Consider the following 7,433-nt stretch of genomic DNA (forward strand, 5'->3'; position numbering starts at 1 on the left):
TTTCTCTAGTGCTCAAGGGTCCCTTTTAATGGTTTCTCTCGCCTCTAAGTCACCTTAACAAGTTATGCCAGTTTCTCGAGGCCCTGCTGAGCAAACCCAACTCTCCTCTAACACCTCTTTACCACAGCCATTGCACCCCAGCTCTGTGTTACCTCTTTGGGCAACAGCTCTCACCTTCACCTGCCCTCAGGCCCCTATCTACTGACATGTGTGGACAGCACAAGTAAAACTTGAGCTTCAGTCTGTGCACACGTTAGCCCATCTTTTCAGAGTCCTCTGAAAAATACAAACATCGCAACACTCATATTCAGGCTGGATCCAAAGAAACAATGAGCGGCGCAGGAATGCTACTGCAGATGAGCAAATGTACTCAGCCATAGAGAACACCGAATTTAATATCTCCTAAGTCCTTGACTGAGCACAGAGTGTTCCTTCGAGTGTTTGCCTCAGTCAGTCCGTAGTGTTTGCCCTGTACAGAGAGCAAAAGCCGTTTAGGAATTATCCATTGCGCTTGCTGTTACACTCTGCACAAACGGATGAAGCTCCAGGGGCACAGGGAGCTACTTTACACTGACAGCCCAATACATTAGTCCTGAGTGGGAAATAAAATGTCCTGTTCTGCAAACTTACCCCTCGTATGAACAGCACACAGACATAAAGGAGGTAGTAGAAATTGAATAAATTAAATAATAAAAAACAACATTAATGATCAAAATCCTATCTCAAAACCATGATTCTAAAATCTATTGTACATGTAGGACTGCACTCAAATTTTGCCATTTCCTGCTACTTTATATTTTACTCCACTACATTTCAGAGGGTGGTGTCGCTACATTTATGTGACAGCTTCAGCTACTTTGTAGATTACGACTTTAAATGCAAAACACATGATGTGTATACAGAATTAACTACCACTTATACCTGAATGCATATATTATATTATTTAATAACATATGAATATTTAATATATATTTTCATACTTTAACATTTTGCCAATAACACTTTTTTGCTTTAATTGAAAATACAAAATCAAAATTCAAGTTCAATGTTCATTGTGGCATAAATAGTGCCTATTAAGTTAGTACAAAATGTTTTATTTACTTCATATTATGCATCTTACTTTCACAATGGTAAAAATGCCTTTCACAATCACATTTTGCTGCTACAATTGTCAATATTTGAGATTTCTACATCAGTACACATTCTTTTTTTAACATAAGCAAACATTTTTAATATCAATTCCTCAAATTTCCAAAAATGTAATCTAAGTGAATAATGTAGACCATGCTGTCGTATCAGTGAGGCTGTAACCCACACCGACTGGAGTCGATGCTTTTGATGGCGTTCCTTTGAAGGAAATAATTTCTTTTGTCGAACACATGAGGGACAAAGCGATGGAGGGGGTGGAGTGACTGAGGGGGAGAAGGTTGTGAAGAAAACGAGATAAGGAGATGGCTTGGCGAAGTCAGTAGGTGGAGAGGCCTTGATGAGCAAGAGGTAAACATCAAACTGGGGTTGGAACAAAATCATTTGTTCCTGTGTTTCTGTTTTTGTTTCCTGGCCCTGTTAGAGCTCATTCCTTTGATCAGTGCCTCAAAGCTTGTAATAGTGCAAAGCACTGCATATGTCAGATTACTGTGGAAGGGCTGCAGGGGCATAATCAGCTCCACTCTCCCACAGAGCCAGCCTCAAAGTGTTCAGCTTCCTCTGAGAGATGATCTAGTGTCAAATTTCTGTCCGCTGATTTGCATCTTTATTTTTAGGAGCGACTGACAGTATGCAATTTGGTTAAAAGACAAGCAGTGGCGTGGATCCTAAAAGTGCTAATAGAATATTAACGTCTGCCTCCACAGGGCATCGTCCAGGTGAGCAGTCAGCGCAGAGCCTCTTCAGATACACAGAAAAGTGCAGCTTGAGTAAAGAGAGCATCAATTTCTGACATTCAAGAGAACGAAGTACATCTGGCCTGGTTGGTGGTTTGAGGCTGTTTGTTGGATGAAAATACAAAATGAAGGAAAATCCTTTCTCCACAGTGTTGTAAATATTTTACTGCTGAGGCTGCTGATGAGTAATATGGCAAGCCCCGTTGCAAGAGCTGGACAACTGCTTTATAGCATTTAATCGCTTTATTGCAGGAAAGCTTTGTACGTTGGAACCAAACATGATATTTTTATTACTAACTCACAAACATTTAGAATGGCACTTTGTATCGTAAAGGCGAAACAGTTGCACTGGATTGAAGATACTTACTTTCTCACCTCTCCCGTCTGTCTCTTCAGCGACTTAGCGACTATGAAGCGCACTGCTTTGAATTAATAAATCGTCCTTGTCCTCATGTGTTCAAGTTCAGGCTCAATGTGACAGCCACACATTCAGTCTCCTCCTAAGACATATCTCGTTCATGTTACTCAGGATAACTTGCTGCAAGGTTTCGCTGTACTTGCCTGTAAACGAGAAAGATTCTGAGGGATTTTCCCCTCAGATATCATTTAGTTAAAGGGCGGGTATGCCCATTTGTTTTCTTGCCAAGAGTTAAATAAGAGGATGACCACCAGTCACATTTGTGGCTGTTACTGAAACTACAGCCAGGAGACAGGTACCTTAGCTTAGCTTAGCTAGCATAAAGACTGGAAACAAGGGCAAGCAGCTAACCTGGATCTGTCCAAAAACAATAAAATACACCTACCCACACCTCTAAAGCCTAAAGTTAACACATTTAATCTAATTGTTTAAATTGGTACGAAATGTCAAAATTTACGTATAGAAAATTGTGTTCTTTTTACACTTTTTTGTGTGAATTAAATGAGACGCTGAATGTTTATTAGTGATTTTTAGAGGTGCCACTTGGAAGAGTTTTTCTTATTTCTTCACTTTGGACTGAGCTGTTTCACCCTGCGTACGCCCTTTATGCTAAGCTAAGCTAACTGCCCGCTGGGTGTAGCTTCATACTTAGCCTGCACACGTGAGAGCGGTGTGGATCTCCTTATCCAACTCTCAGTAAGAAAGCAAGTAAGTGTATTTCCTAAAGGTCAGACTTTTCCTTGACGTTAGCTACATCAAAGACGAGCTGTATTGTGTCTCACTCAATGTAAAGGCAAAACTTTATTAAAGGGAACGCTCATGCAACACATTCAGGCTGAATGACTGCAGCAGAAACAAAACATCTTGTATTAGGATAGACTTCTTTCCAACAATCAATACACTAATCAAATTTTTTATTTAATTATTTTTTTTATTTAATTATTTAACTTCTTTTGCAACCTGTAACTGTTTTTTGACAGCTTAACCACACATTAAGCCACGCTACGATCACATTGTGTGCCATCGGCCTCCTCCCAGCCATTTGTGAAAACTACATTTAATTCGAGTTTGTAATTACTCACTCCTCCTATCCCCAGTGGCTAGCCAAATCAGAGAGGAAGCCAAATGAACTCTGCCTAACCAATTAGCCGAGTGGGCTTCTCAAGCTAATGACATGAACAACAGTCTGTGGCTGCTTCATTGCTGCAGGAGGCCCTAAGGTCTGCAGGATCCCTCCCTCGCAGATGAGAAGATTTAAGAAGGATTTCAGTTACTGAGCCAACTGCAACATTAATTACTTTAAGAGGCCTGGAAGTATGATGTAGCCTCTCTGCCCTCTGGGGCCACAATTGAATTTCTTCAATTGACCTGTACCAGAACATTTAAAGCTGACTTTAACGAGAGCGCTACCTGAAGAGTTTTAAATGGCCAAGAGGACCGGAGAAAGATTGTGACGCTTTTACTTATTACTATATAATGATGCAATTCAGACCTGTAATAGCTGCAATTCAGATCTCCGCTTAAGCACCAAGTAGATGAGCTTATTTCCCTTTAATATGCAATTTTTCCTTTTGCTATATTCTTGCAGTGGCCCCTAGTGCAGAGATAAGTGGTCGCCAGAAGTGTCCACGTACGGTTTGCTGAAAAGATCTTTCTAAATGGATCGGGTGTCATAAAAACTTTTCTGAGAGGTCAACGTACATTTTCTCAGTAGTTTTGAAGCAGAAATGGGTGAGCATCAGTACTTGGACACTAATGAAAGCATAAATTAAATAGATTTAGATTTTCTTGCTCACATATGTTGACCTCGTGCACAATATGCTGCCGGCTTAAATGTGGAGACCATGTATGAGGCAGCAGGTGCATTTTAAAGGTGGCATGGACTGTGTGACCAAGAAATGAATCAGCTGTGTTGTTTTAACAGGACAAACCAACATGCACACTTGCTTCCAAGATCAAGAGGTATCCTCAGTGACCAACCACAGCTGCTGCCTCTCATTCGGCGCGGGCCGTAGCCAAGGTGGCGCCCAAGGTGAAAATGTGAGTTTTGGAGAGGCTTGAGGTAAAAAAAGGTTGGCTGCTATATAAACGCTCTCAGTGGGTAAACTTAGAATGTGTGTGAACAGCTCGTGCAAAAACAGAGAAGGTCAATTATCTCTCGAGTCGCACTACACACATTCCTGCTGCCGGTGGCTGCAGGTATTCAACTGATAATAGACTTTACACATCCTACAAACAGTTGGCATCAGCAGTCGTGGTCTGAGCAGACAGGCATGCAAGTAAGATACCTATTGACGACATGGAGGGGTGCTTGTCCCACAATTTGCATGAATCACTGTGTTTTTAGTTTGTCCCCCACTCTGTCCCACAGCTGTCTTGCCTACTCTGGCCCCTCTAGCATTGGCCTTTACTGCCTATGCCAGCAGCCAGCTCGGCTTCGATGAAGGAGCCTGCAACAAAGAGTATAAATCTGGTGAGCAGATGGAGACGGATGCTTCAGATGGAGAATAGCTTTAAGGTGGCTCACAGTTACCCAGCGGTTGGTCACCTGACACCACAACATTATGTTTTAGCTTTCTACAAGTGCTGAGGCGATGTGACTCTTTCCCTGTATGCTTTGGCTGTGCCAGAAGCATCTTTATCTTGCGGTGGTCCTAGCGGGGTTCACAATGCCTCTGCTGACCAAAGGTGATCTGTAAAGAGTGTTTTTATGGTGCACGTGTAATTCATCTCCTGAGCTGTAATCTAAAATGAAATTCTAACTGAACAAAATATGACCTTTGCGTGAAGTGCATTAAAAACGTCTCGAAGTTGAATTCGTTATAAAGTATAGCTGATTGTCATTCTGAAATGCTGGAAACAGTATGAAGTATGATCCACAGGGCTTTCCTCCTCCATTGAGTTTGAGGCTCTGCGATGTTGTTGAAGGAATTATTATGTTTGGTATGTCCCTGACCTTTGAGCAAGCCTCCATTCACCGAATGCGTTGTCACTGAATAATTTGCTGCAGGCCCAGGAACCTCAACAGCTGGGGTGAGGATTTTTTTTTTACCTTCTACTTCTGCTCTGGCTAGATATTGAATAACTACTGTCACTGATGTTTACATGTTGAAATAACACAACATTTTCTTCAGATGCAAAGTCCAAAGTCTAGGACTAAGGACATGACCTTTGATACCTAGATGAAGTGACAGTGACTCATCATGGTCGTGGATGTTCAATATGACCATGCAAGCTCAAAGAGAAGCAGACACACCTCCCCTGCCTTCTCTTTAAGCCTCGAGGGGACCACTGTCTGTCTCTCTTGCCGCGTCCAAAACCGTGAGAAATTAGCTAGGGTCAGCTTGTCTCCACAACAAATCAACCAGGTCAACCCAGAAAAATGAAGACAGAAGCTCGGCAACAACAGATTCCTTCTCCCTCTGTCTGTGATGTAGCCTAGATAACATCTCCTCAATATAGTGCTTTCCTATGCCATTGGCTATTGCACTAATTTCTCATAACTGCCTGCTGTCACTCAAAACGAGCGTGCCCTACAAACCTTATTAGAGAACATGCCGCAGTGAAGGGAAAACTGCAAAAGCATTTCTGTGGTTAAATTATGCAGCCGGTGGGCCAACATCTACAAATTCTGGCCACAGTCTCTTCCGATGTTTTAAAGAAGTACAATAAGAAAGGGTTTTCTTTTTATTTATCGTTTAAACTGTGATAACACATACTTATCTACGCTCCAAAATGACCTTTCTTCATCACATTATCACCACAACGTGCCAAAAAAGCCACAAAAAGTTCTTTTCTAAGTGGCAAAACCCTTGTAAGTCAGAATGTCCTCTGTGTTCACAGCCGGTCGTATTGATTTTTGTTCACTCCTGTCCTCACTGACCTTTCTGGATTTGGTTTCATGGCTGTGATGAGCACTGGCAAGGTTTAAAAAAAACACAAAAAGTCAAAAGCAGCAGTGACTCGAGGTGTTTTAGTCATCTTTTGGAAAATAAAGACAGCTTCAACCAACCAGCACTTCTGTCTGTTGTGACATTTACATATATATTTAAAGGTATACTGTGCAGGAAGTGTCAGTTACTGGTTTGAAACACAACATTCAAACATGGCCCTTCCTCAGCACCACCAGAAACCTGCTGCTTGCACATGCACTGCGAGCTACAACTGTAGGAACCTTTTTGTTGTCATGAAAACGCCAAGGCCGTAGCAAGCTAACTGTGCTAACCGTCAGCACCTGCCTGTCCAACAGGAAGCATCCTCTCCTTCACCGCCCACCGTGGGTTAAAAGCCAACCACAGATTCACTCTTCATTCATTTTGGCTGCTTGAGGCTTCACCTCGCTATATTTGAGCTTTTTTTTGGTGCTGTGCTCCCCAATTTTCATAGCTTCATGTTGGATGGGTGCTGCTTACAGTCTGGCGCCTGCTCATCTTTTTATAAAGTCCTGGACTCACCTGCGTGCTGTTATTGGCTGGGGGCTGCACACCCGCTGCCCAAAGGTTGCAGCCCAGAAATGTGGCAAGCACAGCAAAATAAACAGAAAATACAGGCAGAGGGCAGCGTCTGCAGATAAATACACACTTCTAATGGGTCATGAGTGATGAGTGACAGGGATTACTTTGTACATTGTGTGAGTATACATTGTTTTTTCAGAAAATCCTGCGAGTGTACCTCTAAGTTGTATTTAATTGTGCAGTGCAGCGTAATTTCTTCTCTCCACCTTCTGTGTATGGAATCATCTGTTTCATTAAAATGTGTGAAGAAATTTCCCAGGATTTCATTTTCCCCTGCTAAAATAATGGTTCTACCCATCTGTAATTTGTATGACTTATCTTATCTCCTCAGTCCTGACATGGGAAAGCACACATGATTATACTGTCAGCACAAATAGTTTTAGTGTCATTTCACTCTCACAGAAACAGGATGAAGGGCTCACTTCAGGGGAAAAAATGTTTTGCAATTTTTATTATTTATGGATTATTGTTATTGTCGTGCACAGAGGCTTTCAACTTGAGGGCGGTGATCTAACAATCGCACAAAAACAACGATGCCAGCTCCCTGCGTGAAGGTTATTAGAACAATCACAGACATAACATCACCTACAAAGTGAGGATAGTAGAGAAAAAAGACTT

The sequence above is a fragment of the Chelmon rostratus genome, chromosome 13, assembly GCF_017976325.1.
Source record: "Chelmon rostratus isolate fCheRos1 chromosome 13, fCheRos1.pri, whole genome shotgun sequence".
Taxonomy (NCBI): Eukaryota; Metazoa; Chordata; class Actinopteri; order Chaetodontiformes; family Chaetodontidae; genus Chelmon; species Chelmon rostratus.